Source organism: Gopherus evgoodei, chromosome 8 (assembly GCF_007399415.2).
Source record: "Gopherus evgoodei ecotype Sinaloan lineage chromosome 8, rGopEvg1_v1.p, whole genome shotgun sequence".
NCBI classification, from domain to species: domain Eukaryota; kingdom Metazoa; phylum Chordata; order Testudines; family Testudinidae; genus Gopherus; species Gopherus evgoodei.
In genome coordinates this window covers 41,499,851-41,510,999 of record NC_044329.1, presented here as the reverse complement: position 1 = coordinate 41,510,999, position 11,149 = coordinate 41,499,851, and the positions used below count along the sequence as shown (strand labels likewise).

The 11,149-nt window shown below is 52.6% G+C and overlaps 1 non-coding gene across 1 annotated transcript; it reads right to left on the bottom strand.

Moving 5' to 3' along the window:
- Window positions 1-2,801: 2,801 nt before the first annotated feature.
- On the bottom strand, window positions 2,802-2,875 carry TRNAT-UGU. The gene has a single exon. It is a non-coding gene; the product is annotated as a tRNA-Thr (tRNA).
- Between the last annotated feature and the right edge of the window lie 8,274 nt (window positions 2,876-11,149).

Here is an 11,149-nt window from a genome sequence, read left to right as displayed (position 1 = left end):
GACCTCAAGCTGCAGAGAATCCCCCAGCAAGTGACCCATGCCCCACGCTGCAGAGGAAGGCGAAAAACTTCCAGGGCCCCTGCCATTCTGCCCCGGAGGAAAATTCCCTCCCGACCCCAAATATGGCAATCAGCTAAACCCTGGGCATGCGGGCAAGACTCACCAGCCAGCACCCAGGAAAGAATTTTCTGCAGTAACTCAGATCCCATCCCATCTAACATCCCATCAAAGACCACTGGGCATACTTACCTGCTGTTAATCAAAGATCAGTTGCCAAAATTAATTGCCAAAATTAGGCTATCCCATCATACCATCCCCTCCATAAACTTACCAAGCTTCGTCTTAAATCCAGATATGTCTTTTGCCCCCCACTACTCCCCTTGGAAGGCTGTTCCAGAACTTCACTCCTCTAATGGTTAGAAACCTTTGTCTAATTTCAAGTCTAAACTTCCTAGTGTCCAGTTTATACCCATTTGTTCTTGTGCCCACATTGGTACTAAGCTTAAATAATTCCTCTCCCTCCCTAATATTAATCCCTCTGTTATATTTATAAAGAGCAAGCATATCCCCCCTCAACCTTCTTTTGGTTAGGTTAAACAAGTCAAGCTCTTTGAGTCTCCTTTCATAGGACAGGTTTTCCATTCCTCGGATCATCCTAGTAGTTCGTCTCTGAACCTGTTCCAGTTTGAATTCATCCTTCTTAAACATGGGAGACCAGAACTGCACACAGTATTCCAGATGAGGTCTCACCAGTGCCTTATATAACGGTACTAACATCTCCTTATCTTTGCTGGAAATACCTCGCCTGATGCATCCTAAAACTGCATTAGCTTTTTTAATGGCCATATCACATTGGCGGCTCATAGTCATCCTGTGATCAACCAATACTCCAAGGTTCTTCTCCTCCTCTGTTACTTCCAACTGATGTGTCCCCAATTTATAACTAAAATTCTTATTATTAATCCCTAAATGCATGACCTTGCACTTTTCACTATTAAATTTCATCCTATTACTATTACTCCAGTTTACAATGCCATCCAGATCTTCCTGTATGATATCCCGGTCCTTCTCTGGGTTAGCAATACCTCCCAGCTTTGTGTCATCTGCAAACTTTATTAGCATATTCCTGCTTTTTGTGCCAAGGTCAGTAATAAAAAGCTTAAATAAGATTGGTCCCGAAACTGATCCTTGAGGAACTCCACCAGTAACCTCCTTCCAGCCTGACAGTTCACCTTTCATTACGACCTCTTGTAGTCTCCCCTTTAACCAGTTTCTTATCCACTTTTCAATTTTCATATTGATCCCGATCTTTTCCAATTTAACTAATAATTCCGCATGTGGAACCATGTCAAATGCCTTACTGAAATCGAGGTAAATTAGATCTACTGCATTTCCTTTGTCTAAATAATCTCTCACCTTCTCAAAGAAGGAGATCAGGTTGGTTTGGCATGATCTACCTTTTGTAAAACCATGTTGTAATTTGTCCCAATTACCATTGACCTCAATGTCCTTAACTACTTTCTCCTTCAAAATTTTTTCCAAGACCTTGCATACTACAGATGTCAAACTAACAGGCCTATAGTTACTCAGATCACTTTTTTCCCCCTTTTTTAAAGATAGGAACTATATTAGCAATTCTCCAGTCGTACGATACAATCCCTGAGTTTATCGATTCATTAAAAATTCTTGCTAATGGGCTTGCAATTTCATGTGCCAGTTTCTTTAATATTCTTGGATGAAGATTATCTGGGCCCTACGATTTTGTCTCATTAAACTGTTCAAGTTTGGCTTCTACCTCAGATGTGGTAATATCTACCTCCATATCCTCATTCTCATTTGTCATCCTTCCATTATCCCTAAGATCCTCATTAGCCTTATTAAAGACTGAGGCAAAGTATTTATTTAGATATTGGGCCATGCCTAGGTTATCCTTAACCTCCATTCCATCCTCAGTGTTTAGCGGTCCCACTTCTTCTTTCTTTGTTTTCTTCTTATTTATATGGCTATAGAACCTTTTACTGTTTGTTTTAATTCCCTTTGCAAGGTCCAGCTCTACATGGCTTTTAGCCTTTCTCACTTTATCCCTACATGTTCTGACCTCACTAAAGTAGCTTTCCTTGCTAATCCCACCCTTCTTCAACTCCTTGTAGGTTTTCTGCTTTTTCTTAATCATCTTTCTGAGATGCTTGCTCATCCAGCTTGGTCTGCAACTTCTGCCTATGGTTTTTTTCCCCTTTTTTGGGATGCAGGCTTCTGATAATTTCTGCAGCTTCGACTTAAAGTAATTCCAGGCCTCCTCTGCCTTTAGATCCACAAGTTCTTCAGTCCAATCCATGAATTGAAATGATACCTCACCAGGCAGACTTTGTACAAACATTACATTGCAATGGAGATGTACCGTTAGAGTCCATCTCTCCTGGGATAAAGATGGCAGCAGGACTGGCCTGGGTCATCTGACTTGGGTTCATGGACGTACAGCTGAAAGGCTAAATACTGTGGTGCAGATATTTGTGTTGACACTGAAGCCTGGGTTCAGAAACCCTTGCCGGGCCTCAGAGGTTGGGCTCAAGCCCATATGTCTGCACTGTAATTTTATAGAGGTTGGAAGGGAGTTTAGCAAATGGAAATGGTAAAACTGCATTGAGGGGACTGGACCACTGACCTATCAGCTCTCAACACCCAAGCTTTCAGTAACTCTATTATCAGTGCCTGTGAGAGTAATTTAAACCATAGGTCCATCTAGCTCTGAATCTTGTCTTCTGACAGTAGCCAATACCAGGTGCCCCAAAAGCCACTCCCCGAGGCACCACTAGGAGTTGAACCCAGGATCTCCTGTTTACAAAACAAATACTTTAACCAACTAAGCCATGGTGCTTGCTGTTATTTAAAGCATTGTGTTTGCCCACACCTGACTCTCTGCCAATCCCCACTGGGCCCTGACAAGCATTGCTCGTGTTTGGCTTCTGTAAAGCAGAGGAGCAGGTGAAGTTTTGCTCCCAAGGTGTGTGTGTGATTCTTTGGACAGGTCTACACTACAAAATTAGGTTGGTGTAATTACATTACTTAGGCTGGCAATGCAGTTATATCAACCTAATCCCAGTGTACATAGCAGCTCAGCTGTCAGAACTTTCTGGAGCTATGAAAAGAGAAGGGCCCAGCCTCTGTAGCAGGAATGCAGGGCAGGTGAGTTCATGGTGGGCATTATAGGATACTGGTGGAGGCCTGTTATGGTGATATAATGACCAGGAGCATTTACACTGACAATTTGTCGCTTTAAGTTTGCTGCACAAAGCTCTAGGCCTCTCGTCGAGGTAGTTATATTTTGTCACCAAAACAGGGCAGTTTTGTCGCCAGACGTGGCATTGCAGTGTGTACACCAGCCACAAGCTGCTGACCGAGGGAGCGTTGTGTGTTTTTCACACATCTGAGCAATATAATGATGCTGAAATAACTTTGTAGTGCAGACCTGGCCAAAGAGTCACACACACACACAACTTGCAAGGAAAACGTCACCTGCTCCTCTGCTTTGCAGAATCCAAACACATGCAAAGCTTGTCAGGCACCGGTGGTGATGGCAGGAAGTCAGGTGTGGGCAGACACTATTTTAGCCACAAGCAGGTACCATGGCTTAGCTGGCTAAAGCACCTGTCTTGTAAACAGAAAATCCTGGGCTCAACTCTGAGTGGTGCCTTGTTGATTTACTCTTGGGGGACCTGGTATGGGCTACTGTCAAAGAACAAAGCTAGATGGGCCTTTGATCCAGCCCAGTATGGCTGTTTAAATTATACTCACAGGCACTGATAAAAGAATTACTGAAAGTTTGGGAGTTAAGAGCTGATAGGTCAGTGGTCTAGCCTGTCACAGATGACCTCCCTCCCTCTGGGACAGGGGCAGGTCTGAGCTCTCACACCAAATGCTCATTGTGGCTGCCAGAATTTATGAGCAGCTCATTTAGTTTGCACTGAGGGTTGAGTCCTGCTTCGTGCACCGTGTGTGAGAATGAAAATCCTAAACCACCTTTTGAAATAACGAATGCAGCAGGACGTGTTATTGTCCCTGCCCCAAAGCAGACAGACCAATGGAGAAATGCCTTTGAGTCCAGGGTAATACTCCACTGTCATTTTACCATTTTTTCTTGCTAAACTCCCTCCAAAACTTCAGGGCTCCCAGAGCCCGATATTGAGCTTGAGCTGAGATGTCTACAGAGCAAATTTACCACCCCATGGCCCTATCCTGGGAGCCTGAGCTGGCATGGGACAGCCGTGAGTGTTTCATTGCAGTGTGGACATAGCCTAGCATTATGTCTACACTGCCATTAACATACCCAAGTCACTATTCTCAAACCCTGGGTCAGTTGATTCAAGCTTGTGGGGCTTGTGCTGCAGAGTTATAAAATTACAGTGTAGACACTTGGGCTTCAGCCCAGCTTCCGAGACCCCATGAGCGGTAAGGGTCTCCAAGCCTGGGCTCCAGTCTGAGCCCCAGGAATCCAGATCAGATCATCCAAGCCAGCTGGGCCACAGGGATATTATCACAGCATAGATTCCCTCTCAGGGTATGTCTACATTGCAATGGAAGCCCAGGGTTAGTAGAAGTCATGTCAGAAGCCCCAACACATAAACATAAACCATGAGGGAAAGACCCACCCCCAAATAAGCTGGGCAGTGTCCTTTTCCCTACGGTTCGTAAGCCTAGCCAGCAAAAGTCCTTTAACATGAGCCATCCCCTCTCTGCACCCCACTCACAGCTGTTGTCCTTAGTCAGTGCAAGCCCAGAGGTGCCTCTGTACAGTTCACCTGGCATCCTGGGTGGAAAAGGGGGAAAATAAGAAAGCACCATATTCACTGTGTTGTCTAGGGATTCACTCATCCCTCCACAGCCACCCTGTCCTAAAGTTGGTCTAACACCTAAATTTTGGTATTAGGACCCAAGCCCCAGCCCACTTGGCTTTGGAACCCATGTCCCCTGCCTAGCAAGTGCTACTGAATTGAGGGTGAGTCCCTCAGTCGGAGTCTGCCAAGTGCAGTTGTTCTGTCCTCAATTTACACAACAAGGATAACAACCCTTTATTTCTCCTGCCCCTATAACATGGAGACTGGGAATCCAACACCAGCCAAAAGTGATCATTTTGGCAAGCAACCCAACATATTTCGAACATACAGTAAAATCCACGTGCAGACTCATACACGAAACCTTGCAAGAAAATCTTCTGGAGGGGGTCTGAAGCACCTGCTCCTGGAGGGAAGGAGGGAGCCATGGGTTGAGATTGAGGGGCACTGGGAATAGGAGGGGGCTGTGGGTTGGGATTGAGAGGGCTGTGGGTTGGGACAGAGGAGAAGGGTGAAGAGGAGTAGGCTCTGGTTGGGAGTGAGGAGCAGTGTGCATAGGAGGGACTGAGTGTTGGGACTGAGGGACACTGGGAAAAGAGCAGACATGGGTTTAGGCTGAAGAGCATCATCATTTGGGGATCCAGCAGGAAAGGGGAAGGCAGCAGGTGATTGTAATTCCTTAGGGATATTCTGTTGTGTTTGTATGTGTGTGTGTGCAGGGAAGGAACATGCTATATGCCCAGAGGATTCCTCCAGGCTGCAAGGACAAAGGGGCTGTCAGGAAGTTGCCTCTTCAAACCCACACACAAAAAGGCTCTTCTGAGAAAAGGGAAAATCCTGAAGAGAAAAAGTACCATCAAAGAGGACTCCAGTAAGACAGTTTAAGATCTTGGAAAGTAGTTTATCGCCTGACCAGGGACTTGAACCCTGGACCCTCAGATTAAAAGTCTGAGGGTCTATCAACTGAGTTAGCCATGTTCACAAAGAAAAAAAGTAAGTTGGTGCAGTGAGAAACTAGTCAAGAAAACAAGAGTGGGAAACAATACAGGAAACCTGATGCTCTCTGTGGCCTGCTCAACACTACGAGTTTATATGGAATTTAGCAGCATTAAATCACATTAACCCTGCACTCATCCACACAATGAAGCCCTTTATATCGATATAAAGAGCTCTTAATAACAATGTCTGTACTCCTCTGTAGACGGGTTCTGCTGGGGCTCGACCCTCCCTGAGCGGGAGGGGAGCCACACCGGCCTCGTTGTCATCCCTGCAATTACAATCAGCTCTGGCCCTTTCGGCAGGTCAGAGCAGTGGCAAAGTCAAAGGGAGCCCAGCCCTTGGTTTGGGCGGGGCAACAAACACAGTACAATCAGCTCTGGTCCTTTGGAGCAGGGCAGAGCAGTGGCAAAGTCAAAAGGGGCCCAGCTCTTGGTTCAGGCAGGGCACCAAACACAGTACAATCAGCTCTGGCCCTTTGGAGCAGGGCAGAGCAGTGGCAAAGTCAAAAGGGGCCCAGCCCTTGGTTCGGGCGGGGCACCAAACACAGTTACAAACAGCTCTGGCGTTTTGGAGCAGGCTCTGGCCTTTTGGACCTTAGGCTGGGAAGAGGGGGAGTCTGCCACCTGGTTATGGGTGGCAGGGGGAACGCAGGCCCACCCACTCCTCTGCATTCCAGCCCAGGGCCCTGGTAGCAGCTGTCACCGCTACCGGTGGTCAGTGGAGATCCTGACCGAAACACACTGACATTAGTAAGGTTAGCTCTGCAGCCTGACTGGAGTCAGGTGCCCCCGGGCTACTTCCTAGCTCCCCCTCTACTCCTACCTGGTCCGGGGCCTCCATTCCAGGGACGTCCAGAACCATTGGTTCCTCCCAATCCGGGCTGGGCGGCAGGTCCGGTAATGTTTCGGGGAATGTGGGCCAAGCCTGGTCTGGGGGCTCCTCGGGGCTGTAGTAGGGGTGAGGCAGCTCTGGCGGCTCCTCGTCGTAGTAGGGGCGAGGCAGCTCTGGATCTCGGCCTCTGGCTTGGGCAGTCTCCCAGTTACGGGCGTTGGCAGACACGTCTGCTCCTGCTGGTGGCAGACCTGCAACTGAAGGCTGGGGCCCGGCTTTTATTCTTCCGGGTCGCCGCCTGACCCTCTGAGGGGCGGGACTTCCGCTCAGCGGCCCCGGTCCTGTGGATGACTGACGGGGCTCGACCCTCCCTGAGGGGGAGGGGAGCCCCACTGCCTCGCTACAAACACCCCCCCTCAAGTCCGGCCCCCGCCTGTCGGGGCCGGGCTGTCCCATCTCCTTGAGGCGGGACAGGAAACCCGCGTTGGCATGGTCCTTGCCCGCCCTATGCTGGATGGTGAATGCATAGGGCTGCAAAGCCAAATATCAGCGCATGATGCAGGCATTGTTGTCTTTCATCCTCATAAGCCAGGGGGGCGTGGTCCATAACGAGGGTGAATGGGCGGCCAAGAGGAAGAACCGAAGGGCCTCGCAGGCCCATTTGACTGCGAGGGCCTCCTTTTCAACCGTTGCATAATTCTGCCCTCAGGGGAACAGTTTCCAACTGATATAAAATACGGGGTGATCACCTCCATCCCCCTCTTGGGACGAGATGGCCCATAAACCGATGTCAGACGCATCCGTCTGGAGGATGAAGGGCTTGTCAAAGTCGGGGCTGTACAGAACCGGTTCTCGGCACAAGCAGCTGCGGAGCGTTCTGAAGGCTGCCTCACACTCGGGGTTCCATTGCACAATTCGAGGGCTGTTCTTCTTTAGTAGCTCGGTCAGGGGGGCTGCGGTGGACGCAAAATGGGGGATAAACCGCCGATAATACCCCACGAGCCCCAGAAAGCGCCGTATCTGTCGCTTTGTTGTCAGTGTGGGGCACTCCGCTAGGGCCTGTACTTTCCCCACGAGGGTCTTCACCTGCCCCTGCCCGACGGTATAACCGAGGTAAGTGGTCTCTTCCCAAGCTATCTGGCACTTCTTGGGGTTCGCTGTCAACCCCGCCTGTCGAAGGGCTCGGAGGACCGCCGCGACCTGGGTCAGGTGGTTGTCCCAGCAGTTGCTGTAGATCACAACGTCATCCAGGTAAGCGGCTGCATACTCCTGGTGCGGTCTCAAGAGGTTATCTATGAGCTGCTGAAAGGTTGTGGGGGCCCCATGGAGCCCAAAAGGCATCCTGGTGAATTGGTACAGTCCGGACGGGGTGGCAGAGGCGGTCTTTTCTTTGGACGTCTCCTCAAGCAGGATTTGCCAGTACCCCTTGCTGAGGTCCAGCGTGGTGATATACCGGGCCTCCCCGAGGCGGCCAAGCAGCTCGTCGACCCGAGGCATCGGGTAGGCATCGAAACGGGATATGGCGTTAACTTTCCAAAAGTCTATGCAGAAGCACTGGGAGCCGTCAGGCTTGGGTACTAGGACCACCGGGCTGTGCCACTCGCTCCAGGACAGTTCAATGACCCCCAGGGCCAGCATGGCCTGAACCTCTTCTTCCACTGCCTGGCACATTCGGTACGGTATCGGCCGGGCGGTCTCCCGCACGACCTTCCCTGGTTTGGTTTGGATCCTGTGACAGGTGGCAGTCGTGCAGCCCGGTATTGCCATGAAGGTCCGTTGGAAGGCCCGCAGGAGACACTTGGCCTGCTGACGTTGCTCGACTGTCAGGGCGCTCCCCAGCGCGGGTTCTGTTACCTCCTCCGTCTGGGCTACTTCTGGACCTAGTTCTAACTCCAGTGGGCATGGGTCGATTAGCAGGCCCTCTCGGTCACGCCATGGTTTCAGCAGATTGATGTGATATAAGTGCTTCTCCTTCCGGCGACCTGGTTGGCAAATCTCATAGTTAATGGGCTCCACTCTCTGGAGTACCTCATAGGGGCCCTGCCACTGGGCCAACAATTTTGACTTGCTGGAGGGCAGGAGCAGCAGAACTCGGTCCCCGGGGCCAAATTCCCGAGCGCGCGCGCCTTGGTTATAGCTTCGCTCCTGCCTCTCCTGGGCTGCCTTTAGGTTCTCCCGCACTAGGGTCCCTTCCTGAGTTAGGCGCTCTCGTAGCCGGAGGACGTACTGGAGGAGCCCCTGGGTTGGGGAGGCCGACTGCTCCCACGTCTCCTTCATCAGGTCCAGGAGGCCCCAAGGCCTCCGCCCGTACAGGAGCTCAAAGGGGGAGAATTTGGTCGATGCCTGGGGACCTCCCGGATAGCGAGGAGCAGCGGCGGGAGGAGTTGGTCCTACTGGCGTAGCTCGTCTGGCAGGAACCTTCTCAGCATGTCCTTCAGAGTCCAGTTGAACCGCTCTACCAATCCGTCAGTTTGGGGGTGGTAGACGGAGGTCCGCAGTTGTTTAATCCCCAGGAGTCGGAAGACTTGGTTTAGCAACCTGGATGTAAAATTAGTGCCCTGGTCCATTAGGATCTCCTTGGGCAATCCCACACGGGCAAATACCTTCACTAATTCGCCCACGATGGTCCGGACCGTGCTCCACAGGGGGATGGGCTCCGGAAACCGGGTGGCATAGTCGACCAGGACCAGGATGTATTGAAAAACTGCCACACTCCAGGGAAGTGGGCCTACCAAGTCCATGGTGATGCGCTCAAATGGAGTTTCAATTAGTGGCATGGGGACCAAGGGTGCCTTGGGTGTCCGGGCTAGGGCGGCCAACTGACACTCCAGGCAGAAGTTGCAGTATTACTTCACCTCTCCGTCAAGCCCTGGCCAGTAGAACCGAGCCCGAATTCGGGACAGGGTGTTCTCATACTCCAGGTGGCCCGCGGCTGGTATATCATGGGCCAAGCTCATTACGGCCCGCCGATGGCATTGGAGCACGAGGAGTTGCATCCGCAATTCTTGTGTGCGGGGGTCCCGCTCCACCCGATAAAGCCGGTCCCTGCAGAGCTCAAAGTGGGGCCACTGCGTAGCCCGACCGGGGTCGATAACGGACCCATCAATTGCCGCAAGCTGCTCATAGGCCCGGCAGAAGTCTGTGTCAAAGCGGGGCGCAGGGGGAGCTCCTTCGATTGATCCCTCGGCCTCTGGGGTTTCTAGTCCTGCTTCCTCGGTGTCCGTCTCTGTTTCCACCGGGGGTTCTGGGGACTCGGCCGCTAGGGCCGGTATAGACTGAAGAAGCCCGACAAAGGCGGACCAGTCGCGTCCTAAGATGACAGGGTAGGCCAGTCGAGGGGCCACGCTGACGATCAGCGACCGAGTGAGGCCCTTGACAGTCAGCCAGGCCCGAGCACTGGGGTAGGGCCGAACATCTCCGTGGATGCATTGCAGGTGAATGGGCCCCAGACCGGGATCGATTGGGGGCGCTAGGGCCTGACGGACCAACGTTTGACCACAGCCTGAGTCGACCAAGGCCGTGGTGGCCTGGTCCCCCACGAGTACTGGGACCGTGAGTTGGGGGGCTGAGGTCGCCGGGCCCGGCCTTCTCCTGCACAGACTTGCCCAAAGTCACACTCCATCTCAGGGCAGTCCCATTGTAAGTGGCCGGCCTTCCCACATCTAAAGCAAGGTCCTATTTCCGAGTACCTGCGCTTCGGACTGGTGGCCCGAGGGCTTCGAGGGCTTCGGCGGGGCTCCGACAGACCCGGGGGGAGGTCCCCGAACCCACATGCGGGCCAGGCTTCGAGCGTTGGGTTTGAGGGGCCGGCCCGTGGTCCTGTCCGTGGCTTGGCCGCCGCGGCCGATACTCTCCTGCCTCCGCGACTTTGGTCGGGCACCAGGGCAGGTGGCCGGAAGGCCGGCCACACGGGAGCTTCCGCAGCGAGGAAATCCTCCATCAGGGAGACTGCTGCCCCCAGGGTGGCAGGCCAGTGGCGGAGTACCCAGGCCCTTCCTCGAGCCGGCAGGATGTATACAAATTGTTCTAGGACCATCTGCTCGGTCACTTCCTCTGCCGTATGGGTTTCTGGCTGCAGCCAGCGGCGGCAGGCCTCTTTCAGGCCTTGTGCAATCAAGCGGGGACAGGGGACGGTCGGATAGGTTTGGCCCCGGAACCATTGTCGGAAGGTTTCGGGGCTGAGGTCCAAGGCGTCAAGGACCGCCGCCTTCACTCGATCATAGTCCTTGGCATCTTCCGTGGCCAACCCGCGGTAGGCCAGCTGGGCGGGCCTGGTTAAATACGGGGCCACAAGGGTGGCCCACTGGGCTCGGGCCCATCCTGCGACCAGGGCCACGCACTCGAAGGTGACCAAGAAGGTCTCAGGGTCATCCCCAGGGCCCATCTTGGTCAGGCGCAGGGGCGCCGGCAGCCAGGGACCCACGGGGTCTTCCCCCGTGGCCCCATCAGGGAATCGGGCGGCGGGCCCGAGAAGAGTCTGTAGCTGGGCC